Source organism: Sceloporus occidentalis, unplaced genomic scaffold (assembly GCF_023333645.1).
Source record: "Sceloporus occidentalis isolate IW3139 unplaced genomic scaffold, rSceOcc1.0.p SCAF_3, whole genome shotgun sequence".
Lineage (NCBI taxonomy): Eukaryota > Metazoa > Chordata > Lepidosauria > Squamata > Phrynosomatidae > Sceloporus > Sceloporus occidentalis.
In genome coordinates, this window is record NW_028316983.1 from 165981844 (window position 1) to 165999986 (window position 18143).

General features: G+C 46.5%; 1 protein-coding gene across 10 annotated transcripts in view; it reads left to right on the plus strand.

Annotated features, from left to right (window-relative positions):
- The first annotated feature begins 201 nt into the window (after positions 1 to 201).
- Positions 202 to 18143, plus strand: part of ATXN1 (ataxin 1) — a 291552-nt gene continuing 273610 nt past the window's right edge. For 6 of the 10 annotated variants that reach the window (XM_089516780.1, XM_089516777.1, XM_089516776.1 and 3 more), the window contains exons 1-2: positions 2428 to 2575; positions 17011 to 17138. The gene's annotated coding sequence lies outside the window, so the exon portion shown is untranslated. Of the gene's footprint in view, positions 482 to 2427; positions 2576 to 4237; positions 4356 to 17010; positions 17139 to 18143 lie in introns of those variants that run through there. The other 4 variants (XM_089516778.1, XR_016280569.1, XR_016280568.1 and 1 more) reach the window with 4 other exon arrangements.

The window sequence follows — 18143 nt, forward strand, 5'->3', positions numbered from 1 at the left end:
GTAAATCCCATTTGCAGGCAAAGTGTGGTGATGATGCGCAGTCCCAATGCCACAGTGTAACAGTCAAAACAAACAAACAACAACAACAAAAAATTAGATCTCTTCCTGGAAACCCAGCAGCCCCTGGAAAGGGTTAAGGCTGGTTGCACCAGGCTCTGTTGTGCGTATGCAATAATCTGTGTGGCTCTCTTGGCCGCCTGACAAAGTGTTGCCTCCCTGCCTCCCTCCCCCTTTGCATGAAGTAGAATCCTTGAGCTGATGCAGAGGCAGCCAACTGCTCCATATTTGGCTTCTATTACACATTTACATACTGGGGAAAGAGAAGAGCAAGCTTCTGTACCGCAGACATCATTGCTACTTACAGTGGCCGAGGAGGACATCCATCTCACAGCGAGGGGGAAGGAAAAAACACATATATAGATTAAAATTTTTTTAAAGAAAAAAGCAAACCCAAGCCCTTGCGATCAGCTGGCAAGACACTGTGAGTCTTTTCCCTTCCCTCCCCCTCCTCCTGCCTGTCTGCCCTCCCCCTCCCTTTCACTGACACTTTTACATAGTAAGTGGCTTTTTCAGTAAAAGGAAAAAATAATAAATTCTCCCTTGGCTTTTGCTTCTCTTTCTCCCCCTCTCCTACTTCTCCCCCCCTGAAAATCTCCAGCAATTTCCAGCTGGAAAAACACATGTAGGGCTGCTGGAGAGGGAAGGGGAGGAGGGGGAAGGGGAGTGCAATGGACTGTGATCACCTCCAGGGTTTGAAGGCTCCCTTCTTAGAAGCCCTGCCTGGCCCATCCAGGGCTGAGTGAGGAGGCTGGAGGGGAGGGAGGAGAAGAGGGGGAGATTGTTGTGGAAGAAGGAAAAGGGGGAGAACAAGTCAGGGACCCTTGATGTTGGAGTAGGAAAAGAGGGGGAGCCAAACCGGGGGGGGGGGCTTGTTGTGGGAGAAGGAAAAGGGGGAACACTAAGCAAAGGACCCTTGTTGTGGAAGAAGGAAAAGCCGGGGGACCCTTGTTGTGGGAGAAGGAAAAGGGGGAACATAAAGCCGGGGGACCTTAGTTGTGGGAGAAGGAAAAGGGGGAACATTAAGTTGGGGGACTTTAGTTGTGGGAGAAGGAAAAGGGGAACACTAAACCGGGGAGCCTTGTTGTGGAAGAAGAGAAAGGGGGAATACTGAGCAAAGGACCCTTTATTGTGGGAGAAGGAAAAGGGGAACACTAAACCAGGGGACCCTTGTTGTGAAGAAGGAAAAGGGGAATACTAAGCCTGGGGCCCTTGTTGTGGGAGAGAAAATAGGGGAACAAGCCAGGGGACTCTTGTTGTGGAAGGGGGGCAAAGGGGGGACACCAAGCTTGGGACCTCTGTTGTGGAAGAAGGACAAGGGGGGCACTGAAGTAGGGGACCCTTGTTGTTGGAAGAAGGAAAAGGAGGGCAACTCAGCCAGTGGAGCTTTTTTGTTAAATAAGGAAAAAGAGGGGAAACCAAAGTAGGGGACTCTGTTCTTGGAGAGAGAGAGAGAGAGAGAGAGAGAGAGAAAGTGGGTTGGGGGGGACAAGCCAGGGGATATTTTTGTTGGCGAAGAAAACGAGGGGGGGAACCAAGCTAGGGACCCTTGTTGCTGAAGAGAGAGAGAGAAAAAAAGGGGGGAAGCCAGTTGTCGAAAGAGGAAAAGGAAAGGGGGGGGGAAGCCAAGGCCTCTTGCTGCTTCTGCTATTATTATTATTATTATTATTATTATTATTCTTGCTACTTCATGCCCATTCGAATAGTGCTGGTGGTGGTGCTTGGAACCCTGTGCTTGCGCGCAACTTGGGTAAAAAAGTCAATAGAGAAAGTAAGCAAGGGGAGCTGGGGGTGTCTTTCCCCACAGACTCAAGTCCTCCCCTTCCTCCTCCTCCTCCTCCTCTTCTACTCCTTCTCCCCTTCCTTCCCCTCCAGACAGGAGCTCCCCCCCTTTCCTCTTTCCCTTTTGGAGCTTGAGGAAGGGCAGCTTTCCTTTCGCTTTGCGCCCTTGTTGTGTGGCCACTGCGCCCTGGAGGGAAGAAGAAGGAGGAGAAGAAGAGACAGGGGCAGAGAGAGAGGGAGGAGGGGGTTCGTCGGTGTGTCTGGTCTTCCTCCTCCTCCTTGGTCTGGCTGAAGGCCGGCTGAAGGCAAAGCCCTCCTCCTTCCTGCTGCTTCCCTAGTAGGGAGGGAGGGAGGGAGGGAGGAGGGCCAGTCCTGCTGGCTGCGCTGTGTGTGTGTAGTACGGGGCTGGGTGGCTGCCGGAGGGGTGAATGAAGCAAGGAGGAGGAGGAGGAGGAGGAAGAGTAGCAGCATTAGCTAAAGGAGGAGGAGGAGGCAGAGGCGGGGCTGGGCTGGGATGTGCCCGGCAGCAGCAGCAGCAGCAAGAGCAACACCAGCAGCAGCAGCAGCAGCAGCAGCACCAGCTCCTCCACTATGCGCCACCTCCTCCTCCTCCTCTTCCTCCTCCTCCTCAGTCCAGGGCCCAGGGCAGCTGGAGACTCCTCCGGACACTCCGGCCCAGAGTCGGGGAGGGAGTGAGGGAGTGGGTCAAGGCCACTGCTGGGCACCAGGAGAGGAGGTAGGCAGCAGCAGCAGCAGCAGGAGGGCATCCTGGGGAAGGGGAGGCCTTGCTTGACCCACTCACAACCTTGGCACCCTCCTCTGGGCCAGCGCCTGCTTTTTTTTGTTATTTCATTCCCCTCACCTTCCTTCCTCCTCCCCTTTCGCCTTCCAGCCACAAAATGGATACAGGCCACTTCTGGGGTTTGTTTTGTTTTGTTTTCCTGTTTCTGGGTAGCATAGGATCCCCCCTCCCTCTGTGTGTGTGTGTGTGTGTGTGTGTGGAGGGGGGGAGCAAACAGAGGAGGGAGAAAAGCACTGCCAGGTAGTTAACATTTTCCTATGATTCTATGATTTTTTAAATAGTGCCAACCTTACAATTCTTCCCCCCACCCACCCTCTATTTTAAGAATGTTAAATATCTGGCAGTGCTCCTCTTCCTCCCCTGTTTGCTCCCCTCCAATTGGGGGAGACATTACAAACCTTACAATTCTTCCTCCCCCCCCCCACCTCATTTCCCCTTTTATTATTTGTGTGTGTGTGTGTGTGTGTGAATTGTAAGGTTGGCACTGTTTGGAAATGTTACCCTGTGCTCTTCTGCTTCCCCTGTTTGTCTTTTGCAAGAAGTTACTTTGCAATATTATTATCATTTATTATTTTTAAAAAAGTCTTACTCATCTGTATGAATGAGAGGGCTGCAGGTTTCCTCAGGATGTTCAAGGATATCTCTCTCATACATACATACATACATACATACATGTATGAGAGAGATGTGTTCCTTTTTAGTGAAAGACTATAGTAATAATTATTAGCTGCATAGTGTTTGGGAAAAGGCAGTTATTGGAGGGGTTTGGGATTGTGTGAAAAGAGCAGGGGAAATGTTCAGCAAGCTCTGGTAGAAAAGAGAGCAAATTGAAAGCTTGTTATATAATGCCACACTATGTGGATAACAAGAACAAGCTATTTTTATTTTGTTTACCGTATGGTATGCAATAGGGACTCCTCCAAAATAATATTCCTCAGCCACCCTGGACCCCCACCCCACATACAGTTAGAGGAGGGAGGACACCCACAAGGTGGCATGTTCTGCAAAATACTGTTTTGTATCATTGTTTATGCACACATACACACACGTTATGACATACACTTATGCAGATGCATGCCTTGGATTTGTAGACCCCCCCCCCTTTCCATGCATATAGAGATGATCACTATGCAGGCAATTAAATATTTAGCACTTGCCGGCATATATTTATTTGTGTGCCAAACAGTTACACGTCTGAATGCAGCCCGTTACTTTGCAGACAGGCTAGGCAATTGGTGACAGCTTCGTTCCCTTCAAGCAGCAAATCCAGATTTCATCTGTGAATGTGAATTTGTTTGTCTGGCTGGTGAGGACAACCTAGTTTTACGGCTCTGAGGAATAGGGGTTATGAATGAGGAAGAGATAATTGAAAGAGTCAGAGAGAGAAAGAGAGACTATGTTTCTAGAACTGTAGGTAATATTATTATTATTATTATTATTATTATTATTATTTTATCCCCATTTTCAGGGGGAAAATATTGCAGAGGTTATGCTCCTGCTGCATAGAAGGCTTTAATCTCATAATCCATGTCATGTCAAACAAAATGCTGATAGGCTTTCTTTCCACAGCGCACTGGGTTGTGTGTGTGTGTGTGTGTGATCATGTAGAGACATGTCAGTGGTGTAGGTTTACAGTGCACTCACTCTAGCCCTGATCAGTCATGTAATTAGACCGGGCTGCCATGGTAACAGACAGTATTCATCGTCCGTTCAGGTATGTTTTTTCTTCCCCTTGTGACTGGGACATCTCTAAACGCTGCCTCTACTGCAGGGATGGGCAATGGACTCACCTGTGCCCTGTGGTTTGTTCTGTGGTGTAGCTTGTTTGCATGTATTTTACATCATTTGCATGCCATGTGAGAAGGAAGGTGCCAGGGCCTGCAGGATGCCCCTCTGTGGTGCCTGGGGAAGAGTTTGTGCGTCGAGTCTTGGAAGTTGAAAATTCTTCAGGGTTTCTGTAGACGATGAGTAATTAATCAAGTTTGGCTTTGCAGGACTTTGGCTCTCGGCACAGTGCAAAAAAATTTGGTTAAGCGGGCTCCTTACGTGCCTATTTTTCAGTCTTCCAAACTGGTATATTCATTGCCAGGCCTGACTGCTCCCCCGCATCAACTTTGTGCGCTGCATAGGTCTATTTATTCTCCTTCCCGCTGTACATATGTTAGCTAAAAGGGTTTGTTATGCAGCAGCATAGCGTTTCTCCTGTTGTTTTTAAATTTTGGAGAATCCTGTTCTTATCCTTAGTCGCATCCTCTGCAATTGCAGAGGGTTAAGGTTCGGGTATTTTGTATTTTGGCTGTTTGTGTTTGAATAAGTTTTTTCTGCCATGCTTGGATTGAGTGGGTCGGTTCTTTGCCGCTTGCCTCTTCTCTTCAGTGGGACCACCCAAGAGTACTTTAAATGACAGTGGTATTTTAATTGTACAGATGTGAAAACAGCTCTTTGATAGTGCAAAATTGAAAATAATAAACCGAGTATTGTTTAAATTTTATTTTTAAAAAATGATGATTGAATTCCTCTTCCAATGGATCATAAGACTCAGGGTTTTAAGTAGATTCTTCAGGTTGTGAAAAGGCCCCAGGATATGCTTATGGGCCATACATCACTCACTGGGAGTACTTTGGACTGACTGGTTATAGTTTATGTATATGTGTATACAAAGTTACTCATCTGTGCAGATAACTGCTCCTATATTGTGCAGAGGATTTTGCTACTGTAGGAATTTAAGGATTTCAGTGCTCTCGCCTCCTCCCCAAACGTCTTGCAGAGGTATGCTTTTGCTTCTGCCTGGTGTGAGTCTTCTGTCCATGCTATGTGATGAATGACCACTATATCCCCATTTCTAAAATTTGCATTGTGTTTGACAACAGTGTATAGATTTGTCAACAATTTGTATTCTTGACATTCTTCTTATATCTGCTTTTTGATTGCTGAAAATTCATAGAAGTTAGTCCTGAATTACCTGAATCTGTGTTAGTAGATTTCCCCACAAATTGCTTTTATCTGGTTGTATAGTGAAATTTATACACAAATTCACGGGCGTGTGTAGTTAGTGAGCCCACAAATATCTATTGCTAAGTTCCTCAGATTTTTCACTTAAGAAGTTTGCTTGCGATCTGTTGCTTTTTGCTAGACATTTAACTGTTTGAAAATAGGAACCACATGTGAATCTTCATGAGCGTTTAGCATTAAATGTGAGAAGATAAATCAGTAAACATTGTGGACATATTCATCTTTAACTGTATCTGCTAATGCCAGTCAATGTTACATAAGTTAACCAATTTTGGAACTAAATCCATTGTGGCATTAATGAGATTTTATTTTAGTTTGGATACTTCTGCTGTCATCTTAGAAAAGGTTCAGGGAAAATAAAATCAGCTAGAACTCCAAAACGATGTTCTAATGTTACTAATGGTTCGAGTAATAGTAGTATTATTTTCATTTACTTTCACTATTCTGAATTTTAATAATCAGCTGAGGGAATAGAAGAGGCCTGCGATTATTAAGCCAAGGCATTTTTGGGGGATGGCAAATGGCTCATATGTGTGCATTGATATTTCTAGCATATGTTTAACAAAACCTATTTTACCACACTCAAAAATTGAGTTACCATGTTGGTAAACAAACTGCTCAGATGTAAAACAAGCAAGCGAACGAACCAAAAAACACCCCTCCAACCATTAATAGTTTTGAAGCTGGAAATGTTTACAATGAGTGTAATTCTCCTCCCCCTTTTATGGTATTCTGGATCATGCCCTGGATGCGATATTCATATTGTTTGAGGCAGCAGTGTTGTTTCCTTCTGTCTGCCAGATCCAAGGGTCTCTTTCCTTAATTGTCTTTAAAAGCAGTTTCTTACCCTGCAAAGACACAGATCTTTCATGGAATGAGCCAGTCTGAGTAGTGCTATTATGCCAAATTGTCATTAGTTTTTGATTTCTACCACATTCTCCAACTTTTGTGTCGGGTTTTAGTGAGTCCAGGACACCAGTCTGAAAACAGAGGGCAGACAGGAATAATAATATAATAATGATAAAAATTTATTTATATACCACCTTTCCAAAGGATCTAGGCGGTTTACAAAATTACATAAACAAATACATAAAATACATAAACAAACTAAAATTCCATCCCTCATCCCTTAACTAAAATACAAACATCAAATTCCAAATTAAATTTAAATTAATATGGTAAGCAAATGAAGCAGCTGCATAGATGAGATTGTATAGAATGTGATTCTTTGTCTTTTATCATGGCCTAAGAACCTATTATTTTATATTGATTTATTTATAATGTGAGGCATTTTGTGTTTTCAGGTATGCTTTAGATGTGCATATGCAATATCTAAAGAAGCAGTTACATGTTTTTCTTCCTGGATGTCATTATGCAAAGACATAGCAAAAGGCCTTTATTTTAAAGATTATAATCTTGACAAAAGATTATAAAATAAAATAATTATCTTATAAAATACTTTCCTGGTTATGATTGTTTAAATCATATCAAATGTACTATAGAATTTTACAACAGAATAAGAGGTTTTCTACAAGAAACTGCCGGATTTAGTTCTTTGCTCTCTGACAGCCAAACATACTTTGGTGACTGTGGGAGCAAACACAGGCCTCACTTTTCTTTTCCCTTCCTTTACTGTTATAATAGAGAATATTGGCTAAATGTTTACAGTACTGGTTTCATAACTTGGTAGGAGGCGTTTTCTATGAAACACATGTCGAGGGGATCCTTGCAGTCTTAACTGATGAACTGTTGAATTATTAACTATTTAGGTACAATTTATACATGCAGTTCAAAGAATAGATAAAATTCAAACAATAGAATGAGGCCACTGTCCTGTAGGAAGTCTAACTGAACTCAGTGGTACTTACCTTTGAATAGATATGTGTAGGATTGCAATTAGAGCTGACACTTATTGGACTTCGATGTAATAAGACAAATGCAAATTGTAAACACACTCCATCTCCAAATTATGATAGCCAAATAATAGATGGGAAATACTTCATACTTTCCAGAGGTAGTTTTCCTTCCAACAGTTAGTTAATCACACATACAAAAATTAAACTTCAAATGTCTTCCAGTTACTTCAGGCATAACACTGAGGCCTCCTTTACTAAATATTAAAATATGTGTTGTATTGCTGTCTGTCCAAATGGTATTACTTATGTAGAAAAGTGCAGCATATCAACACTTAATTCCAACATGACATGGAAAATTTTCATTAAGAATTCATGTTTGCTTTATAATAAGAATCAGATTTTTTTAGAAAAACAAACAAACTTGTGTATATCGTCTACAAAATTCTGTAGGCCAAATTGTGGCCTGGAATATATAGAAAAGTACAGTTTTTATAATTTGGAAATCTAGATTCTAAAATTTTAAAAGAAATCCCACTTTTTAACGATCAATGGTGGTAATTTATTGACCTGCCACCTCTGCTGGATCTTTTCCAGTATGATTTTTACAGATAAAATAAATAACTAGGAGCACAGAGCACTAGGACATTTCTCTTGCACAAACTTTATTCCAGTTGGGTTTGCATGGGAGATTTTCCTGATATATTTTGCCCTGTGTAATTAAGTTCTGTGCTTAATTTGAATGAAAAGTAAGCAAGGCTGTTAAAATTAGAATAGCATGAGTACGTGTATCTGTGTATAGAGTACACACAAGGATACACACTATTTTAAGTATGGAAAGTTTAGCTCCTTTCTTCGAAGCTGTCAAGAAAAACTTGACTGTTTGTGTTTGTGTTGTAAAAGAGTGTGACCAAAGAAGGAATACTGCAAAATATTTGTTGAAACATCTATACGTTCATACTGTGACTGTTGAGTTCAGCCTGTCAGGAATAACATGATAAACTGTAGATATGATAGAAAGAGATGATAGAGCTCTTCGGGTGGTCTTCGGGTTTCCTTTGCAAAACACTTCTTTGTGTTTAACATGTTTAAAGTAGAGAATTTCAGATGGAAACTTGGGAAATAGCACATCTCAATAGAATCATAGAGCTGAAAGAGACCACAAGGGCCATCCAGTCCAACCCCCTGGCATAGATATAGCCAACGTTTTAACTTTTGGTATTTTGTATTAATTGCTTTTATTGGGTGTGCCTATTGTATTTTCAGATAAGGTATGTATATGTGTGTTTGTGTATATACATTTAATTTACATTAAATGCACATTAGCAGCAAAGTACAATAAGTGTTAATGAATAATATGTTTCTTTTTTAGATTTGGTTTCTAAAATTTTCTTGTTACTGTTCTACCCATGTTATGTTCTCATTAAGGCAAAGCATTGTTATCCTGGCCGTGTAGCAGTATCATTTACATACCACTTCATACTGCACTGAGTAGTCTCTAAGCTGTTTACAACATGCAAGCTAATTGCCCCATCAAGCTGGGTACTCATTGTAGTGACTTCAGAAGGATGCAAGGCTGAGTTGAGCGTGAGCTCCTGGTTAGGATTGAATTCACAACCTTGTAGTTTGTGGGTGAGTAGCTGAAGTGCACCACCAGGGCTCCTATAGACATAGCTGCAGTGGGATCCTACAATAGATACAAGTCCTTCCTTTAGGGTGTTTGTCATTATCAATTTCATCATCACTGGTCACAAAGTGGAACTAGGCAGGTAGCGTTCTGTCAGAGTAGCTAATTCTGCAGCTGGCAAAATATTGTCACTGGAAAATGTTGGTAAATTGTCCTCACTGTTGCATTGCCTGTGCCTGCTTTGCATTGTCTAACTGGTTTGCATGGTGTTGCTTGTGTGATACTTGTCAAGATTGGTTGCTGTTGTGCTATGGCAGCATAACTCATGATAATATGGAGGCTTTTCCAGGAGTATTCTACACATACAATGTTTGTTTGATATGCACAATGTTTTTTTCATGGGTACGGTTAATTTTTTTCATGGGTGCGGTTAATTTTTTCATGGGTACGGTTAATTTTTCCCCTTAGCGGATCCCTAGTGTAGAAGGGTCATGAATGCTCACATACTGATTTCCCAGCCCTTATAGAAAATGCATCTATTTTACAAAAGGGAAGATGTGAATGCAGTTCTACTAAATTTATAGCTCACTATTTCTACTGCACTGTATCTTCGGGGCCTTAAGACCTTTGAGGGAGTTTAATTTCATTAAAATCAGACTAATAAAATATGCAAAAATATATGAGCCTGCCATGCCTCTAAAAAAGGAATGGGCAACATATGGTCCTCTAGATGTGATTGGACTACAACTCCCATCTTCCCTCACCATTGGCTATGCTGATGGGAGTTGTATTTGAGCAACATCTAAAGGGTCATGCATTCCACTTCCCTGTTCTAAAAACGTGGGTTTGCTTTAAAAGTGAGGAAATTAAAAATAAAAATGAAAAATATATTTATGATTCTGTTTGCCATATATTTTTGGTTCTGTTTGGTTTAGGGCCTCTGAATCATAAAGGTTACAGTACAATTTGACTTTCCAGTTATTTTCTGTAACTGTTTACATTTTTCTTTAAAAAACCATTTATAGCTATTGGGTATCTGAGGCTGGAGCTGAATACAATTTTAATTAATCCAATTTGGTTTTTAAACAAAAAACAAAACAAAACTTTTTTCCCTTTATATATATGGACAGGTTGCTTACCTGTAACAGTATTTCTTCAAGTGGTCATCTTCGAATACATACAAATGGGTTTCAGTGTGCCTGCGCAGTGCTGCTCGGAACCTACTGGAATCACTGGGCAAAGTTTACTTTGCAACATATAGAAACTTTTTGGCGGTAACTGCCCACCCGTTATAAGGCCCCTGCCTTCCCGCTCTTTTCCCCAGTTCTGCAATTCTTCCGCCAAGCAGGCGATGGAAAGAGCCAATAAGAGCAGGACACTGAGGGGATGGACGGGTGGGATTTGTATGTATTCGCAGATGACCACTCGAAGAAATACTGTTACAGGTAAGCAACCTGTCCTTCTTCTTCGTGGTCTCTGCGAATCATACAAATGGGTTCAGACTGACAAGCTTAGGTATGCGGCGGAGGGAGTGTCCTGAAAACAAAGCTATGGTAAACCAAAGGTATATTTATTGCAACAATAAACACCTTGAACCATAAGGAGAGTCAGTCTTTTGTTCATGCACAAAACTCAAGACAGCAATAACATTGCAAAAACCTGAGGAGGGAATGAAAGGTCATACAAGACCAGTCCCATTGAAATTGTGCAAATCAACATTCAACAGAATGTAAAACAGTGGCATTAAGTACATAAATGCTGGACACAAACCATCAGTATTGCAATCAATGCAACCCTGAAACCAACACAGCCCTCCCGAAAGCTGCGTCTCGGATAGCTCTGGTGTCCAGCCTGTAGTGCTTTATAAAAGTCAATGGCTGGGACCAGACCGCAGCCTTACAGACATCCTCTAAGGGAATGCCCGACAGGAACGCAGAGGATGCTGAAACCGCTCTCGTGGAGTGGGACCGAACCCTGCCAGGGAGAGGTCTGCCCCGCAGTTCTTAGCAGAGGTGGATGGTACCAGCCACGCATTTGGAAAACCTCTGCACGGACATGGGCAACCCCTTCTTCGGTTCCGAGTAGCATTGGAAAAGTCTCTCGGACCGACTGGAGGCAGCAGTTCTGTCCAGGTAGAATGCCAGCGCTCTCCTGACATCAAGAGAGTGCAGGCTTCGCTCCGCATCCGAAGTCGGATTGGAAGCGAGAGTAGGCAACACAATGTCCTGGCACATGTGGAAAGCAGACACAACCTTAGGCAAAAAAGTAATGTCTGTCCGGAGGACCACCTTGTCCTTGTGAAACCTCAGGAAGGGCTGGTCCCTCTGCAAGGCACAGAGTTCTCCCGCATGGCGGGCAGAGGTGATGGCCACAAGAAAGGCGGTTTTCCAAGTCAATAGTCTCAAGTCCGATGTGGCCATCGGTTCAAAGGGCTTGGATTGGAGAGCGGACAGTACCGCCTCCAAGCTCCAAGCCGGTGCTGGTACCGACACCGGGGGATGCAAATTGGCACATCCCTTAAGGAACCCCTTCACCAAGGGATCCTTGAAAAAGGAAGCCCTCCCCCCGAACTGGTACTTGGAGCAAATGGCAGACAAATAGCACTTGATGGATGTGAGGCACAACCCCTCATCCAACAGTGCCATCAAAAACTCCAGCATCACTGGAGTGGAGACTTGAGCAGGAGACAAGCCCTTCTGGTCAAGGAAGAGGCTAAACCTCCTCCACTTCAGGGCATAGGACCGCTGGGTGGAAGGTTTCCTTGCAGCCAGAATCACCGTCCTCACCGCATCCGGCAGGGCGGCTAGGGCTGTATCCTCCAGGCCACCAGCGGTAGGCTCTCGATGTCCGGGTGGAGAATTCGTCTGTCCTGGATCGACAGCAGGTCCGGGCGGAAGTCGAGGCATATGAAGCATCTCCTGGAGAGGTGGAGAAGGGATGCGAACCAAGGCTGTCTCGGCCACCACGGGGTGATCAGGATGGCATGCGACCGGTTCGTTGTCATCTTGGACACCACCCTGATGATGAGAGGGAAGGGAGGAAAGGCGTAGAGTAGCTCTCCCGTCCAAAGGAAGGCGAACGCGTCTCCGAGAGATCCGTCCATTCGCTTCCTGGAGCAGAACTGGGGACAGTGGCTGTTCCATTCGGTCGCGAAGAGGTCGATCCGGGGGGTTCCCCACCGCTCGAACAGGTAGCTGACCGTCTCGGGATGGAGTCTCCATTCGTGGCACACCGATGGAGATCTGCTGAGGCGATCCGCCAATTCGTTGTCCTCTCCGGGAAGGTGAATAGCCTGGAGGAGAACTTGTCTCTGGATGCACCAGTCCCAGATGCGGAGAGTGAGGTCGAGCAGAGTCTTGGACCTAGTGCCTCCCTGTTTGTTGATGTAATACATCACCGTGGTGGACCACCTTGCCTGCAATGGCAGCTTCGAAAGCCCTCAGTGACTTCTCGACAGCCAGCATTTCCAGGGCGTTGATGTGGAGAAGCTTGTCTTGGGAGGACCATTTGCCCCATGACGACCAAGTTGAGAAGGTGGGCGCCCCAGCCTTCCAGGGAAGCATCGGTTGTCAGAGTCAGCTGGAGCTGAGGCTTGTGGAAGGGCATCCCGGTGCACACGTTGGGACAGTCCAGCCACCATCTCAGGGAAGCGGCTACCGGTCTTGGTACCGTGAGCCACTTGGACGGGGGGTCCTCCATCGGGGAGAAGACCGAGAGGAACCAGGACTGAAGAGGTCGAAGGCGAAGCCTTGCCCACGGCGTGACAAACGTTGTTGAAGCCATGTGGGCCCAGGGTGACCTGGACGTCCCTGGCCCTCACCCTTCTGTGTGAGATGCAAGGCCTGAGCGATGCTGTCAACGCCTGGAAACGGTCTGGAGGGAGAAAGGCGGAGCATCTTTCGGAGTCGAGGATGGCCCCGATGAACTTGGCCTGTCTGGTCAGTGTGAAGTGGGACATTTCCTGGTTGACGACCAGTCCGAGGGGGTCCAAAAGGTGCAAGGCGAATGAGACTGCCTCCTGCAGCTCTTGCTGGGATTCGGTGGTAAACAGCCAGCCGTCCAGGTATGGGAAGACTATGAAGCCTCTCTGGTGAAGGTATGCCACTACCGGTGCCAAGCACTTTGTGAAGACTCTCAGTGCCGTGGCAAGGCCGAAAGGAAGCACGTTGTAGTGGTATGCGGTGGAGCCGACGGCGAAGGCGAGGAATCTCCGGTGGGACTCCCGAATCCCGATGTGGAAGTAGGCATCCTTCAGGTCGACGGTTGCGAACCACAGGCCCTGGTGGAGCAGAGGCAGAATGGAAGCCAAGGTTACCATTCGAAAGCGACGGTATTCCAGGAACAAGTTCAATTGTCTCAAGTCCAGGATGGGCCTGATGCCCCCATCCACCTTCGGTACCGTAAAGTACCTGGAGAAAAAGGCCCTGGAGCATTGTTCCGGCGGCAAGGGGGAAATTGCCCCCTTATCCAGCAAAGTGCGCACTTCGTCGAGAAGGGTGTCCGAGGGGTGAGTGGACATGAAGGCTCCAGTTGGAGGGAGCTCTTGGAACTCGAGGGCATGACCCCCACGGACGATGTTAAGTACCCACGAGTCCGATGTTATAGAGGCCCAGGTGTTAGCAAAGGGCCTTAGAATGTCCAAAAAGAAGAAGGAAGAAGGGGAGATGAAGCGCGCTGCGTCCCTTCAGGCTCTCTTGTTCCCCTGGTCGGTATCATGCCGGCGAGCCTTGCGGTACCGAGGCGGGAAATTACGACGGCCAGAGGAGGAGGAAGACTGTGAGGGGTAGCAGCGTCTCTGGGAGCCCTGCTGCTGAGATTGCCGGTCCTGTGGGAAGGTCCCCTGGGACTGACCTTGCGGTGGCCATGGACGATGCCTCTTTCTGAAGGGCGAGATGGAAGCCGATGACATCCCTTGCTTCTTCGCCGCCGCCTTCATTCTGAACTTGCGGTTCAGACGCTCGTCGGTGTCGGCGTGGAAAAGGCCGCTACCGTCCAGAGGCATGTCCTCGATGGCTGACTTTACATTGGCGTTGAGGTCCGACCCCCTCAGCCACGCATGTCGGCGCAGAGCCATCGATGCCGCCATGGCCCGTCCCGCACAGTCAGCCACGTTTCTGGAGGTGGTGATGAGCCAGCTCCCGATCGAGTGGGGCTCATTGCGGATCTCAACCAAGTGACGTTGGACCTCATCTGGTACATCGGGAACGATTGGCGAGATCCCCTCCATCAAGGCCTGGATGTAGGCCCCCATGCAGGTGTTGTAATTTATGGCCTTGACAATGAGGGCAGTCGATGAATAGGCCTTCTTAGCAAGGCCATCGATCTTTTTGGCCTCCCGGTCCGCTGGGGAGGTCGCTTGCTTCGGCACGAAGGTCTGCTGAGCCCCCTCCACAATCGCTGGGTTCTGCTTGGGGTGGTCGGTCAACCAAGAGCAACTCGGCGGGGAAATCCGGTACAGCGTCTCGATCTTCCGAGAGGACGCGGTGAGCGAAGCTGGCGCATCCCACGACCTCTGGACGATGGATTGCAGAGACGGCAACATTGGGATGCAGGGTGGCGTGGGGACTCGGCCAAGGACACGGCGCTCCACAGGGTCGCGAGCCTCCTCCTCAGGAGGGGAAAGCTCGATGTCCAGGGCTCGACACATCTTAATGATGTGCTCGCTGAACGAGCACACATCATCAGTTGGGGACGAAGGACCCGGATGATGCATCCCTTGAGGAGACGGCGGGTTGGAGGGGCCCTCGTCCTCATCCGACAGCACCCGCGATGGCAGCAAGGGCTCTTGGTCGGAGTTGGAGTCCGAGGTCAAAGGGATGTCCAGGACCCTGACTCGGGTTGAATAGCGAGCCGGAATCTGAGGGACCACAGGCTCTGCAGGAGGGCGAGGAGGTGCCGACGTCGAAGCCACCACATGCGAGGAGGTAGGTCTGTTTCCCTGGGAAGCCACCGGGCGCAGGTTCAGCCTGGTAAATTCCCTGAAGGCGGTCTCCCTTGGCACTGACATGTAGTACCTCTGGGTCTCGGTATCAAAGAACATGTCAGTGTCCGGCTCCCGTGGCTCATCCATGTCAGTGTCCGGTTCCATTGCTTCATCCACCTCGAAATGGAGGGAGGGAGGAGACAACACTCTCCGAGGGGAGGCAGGCGCATCATCATCGACGCGGGTGAAGTCTTCCGCTGCCGGTAGCAGCGTGGCCAGCGAGGCGGCCGCCTGCGATGAGGCGGGGTCATCCGGGCACGAAGGGGCTGGTGCCGAGGCCTTCTTTGAAGGGGAGCGTTGCTTATGAGAAGCGCGCTCCTTCGCCTTGGGCGGGCGCTCCGACCCGGTGTGGTCCTTGGTGGATTTGGACCTTTTGGGAGCGGATCCTTCAGCTGTCTCCTTGTGGTGCCTCTTTTTGGAGGATCGCGGCGTCTCGGCTTGATCTTCGGGGGGGAAGAAGGGGTTGTCCGGCAGGTCGTGCAGGACGACAGCTCCCTTGGAGTGGGGCTTGGTCAGCTTAGCCTTCTCCACCGGTGCGGCCTTCCCCGAAGACGATGCTCCCGTCTCGGACAGCTTGGAGGCGTGTTGAGATGCCTTCGACGATGCCTTGGAGGACAGAGGCGAAGCGAGCCGGACCTCCGCCTCCGTGCGCTCCTTCACACGCGAGCCCTCTGGGGACAGCTTCCTCCTGGATCTCTCCTTGGGCTCAGGACCCTCATTCCCCGAGGTTTTCTGGGGGCGCTTGGAGGGTTCGTCGGTGGCACTGGGTCTCGGGGGACCACGGGCCACATCGGAGGACCACGGGCCACATCGGAGGGGGTGGAAGACTGTGTCCCGGCTGGGACAGACACCACACTGGACACGCTGGCCCGGGATGACGAAGCAGGCGGCGCAGTCAAAGGGGCCGATGACTGGCGGGAGCCCCTGTCCTGAACCTTGCCCAGGGCAATAGCCAAAGTCAGCCGGGACTCACGGTTTTTCCGGGCCTGGGATGACAGGGACTTGCAGAGCGGGCAAGCCCTGGCATCATGGTCCTTGCCCAAGCAAAGGAGGCAGGAGGAATGCAGGTCTTGGAAGGGCACCTTGCCCCCGCAAACATCGCAGTTCTTGAATGGTGCGGGCATGATTCCGAGGTCGTCAAAGCCAGAGGAAAATCCAAAAACGAGGTCAACAGTCCGAAAGTCCGAAGTTACCAGGGGCGGGAGACAAAGAATGGTCAAAAGACGGTCCGGTCCGAGGTCAAGTGAGAGTGATTCCAAACAAGCTAAAGAGCGAGCGAAGTTCCCTGAAGCAGCTAGCGCGGAGGAAAAAAGGAACTGGGGAAAAGAGCGGGAAGGCAGGGGCCTTATAACGGGTGGGCGGAGTTACCGCCAAAAAGTTTCTATGTGTTGCAAAGTAAACTTTGCCCAGTGATTCCAGTAGGTTCTGAGCAGCATTGCGCAGGCGCAGTGAAACCCATTTGTATGATTCGCAGAGACCACGAAGAAGATATATATATATATATATATATATATATATATGGGCATACTTCTGTTTTTGAAAATTGAACATTTCTAAATGTTAATTTTCCCCTACACATTTTTTTAAAAAAAGGTTTAAAAGCAAATTCAGTTTCTAAAATGATATCCATATTAGTCTGTTGTGGTAAATATAAAGAGCCTAGCCTTATTATCTTAAAGGCTAATAGTGTGGTTCTACCCAGACACTAGCTCCGTTGAATTAAGTGGGGCTCACTCCCAGATGTATAAAATTGTGTTCTAATAACTTTATAGTGGCAAAACTATTTCAGACTAAAACACTGTTCTGTGTGAACATACTTCATATTTTTACCAGGAACATTCTAGCAGTTCATGAGTGGCAAATTAACAGATTTTTGTTTGTTTATTTTTTTCAGCTTTTGGAGCAACAGTCACAACAACCCAGACAGGCAATCTAAGCACCGAGTTTCTTCTTGAACTCTCTAAGGCAACCACCACCTTCATAATTGTTATCTTCCCCATGGAAAGATGCTGTGTAAATAAGGTAAAAGTTTAAAATCTTCCTTCTCTTTTCATGTACTGTATCTTGCAAGAAACCTTATTTTAAAAGTGTCCCTGGATACACTGTATAACATTTAATGCCCCTCCCATAGGAACTGGATAATGAACTATACTTTTGTATACAAAATAATTGTTGCTGCTCATTCCTTGCTCAAGGATCCCAGTACACACTGCAGCATCCCACATTTTAGATTTCCTCCCTAAATTCTAATCCTTTCCTAGCAAGCAGTAAGATGTCATTCTGTAGAGAAATACTCTCTGAAATGCTCTCTGCAAAGGTGGCAGTCTTAAAATGATAACAGAAATCTAATCAATCACAAAGATTAATGAATGGGGTGTGCATGTGCAGTGTTTGGTCTGTGCAATATGAAACATAACATATCTATACTTTTTAATTGCTTTTTAAAATAACATGGCTGCATAAATAACATCATACTCAAAGCCTGAGAACTATTCCAGCTTCCTGTTTTTTGTGTTTGTTTCCTAATGACTTTGCATATGAGAAACTGACTTTCAGATCTGGGTTTATAATCTCATGAAATGAGTAAAATGGTAGCAAAAATATATATTTTCCCACTATCATCTCTGATTAATAGGGTTTAACTAGTACAAACACAATTTCAAAGGTATAATTGTTTGTCCAGTAACAGTTCAGTGTATTGAAGTGTGAAGAATTTGTATAAATCTGGAAAAATAACCTATTCCTATGTTTATGAAAGTCTAGTACACATTTCCTTAGAATAGCTTTTTAATGTATCCAGAATGTCTTAGTGAATTGCACAGCACATAATGCGTATTCTACTGTGGCTATGAACTGGGGTGTTGCACTTCAAGGGAAAATTATTTCAAGAAACGTTTTCATGTAAAGGCATGCAATGTACGGCATATAGTTTCTGGCTTAAATGGAGGCAGCATGTTTAAATCATGCCACTTAGGAATATTCCTTGTTTTTGAATGATTAATGCCAGCTGAAATATTTATTCCCTTT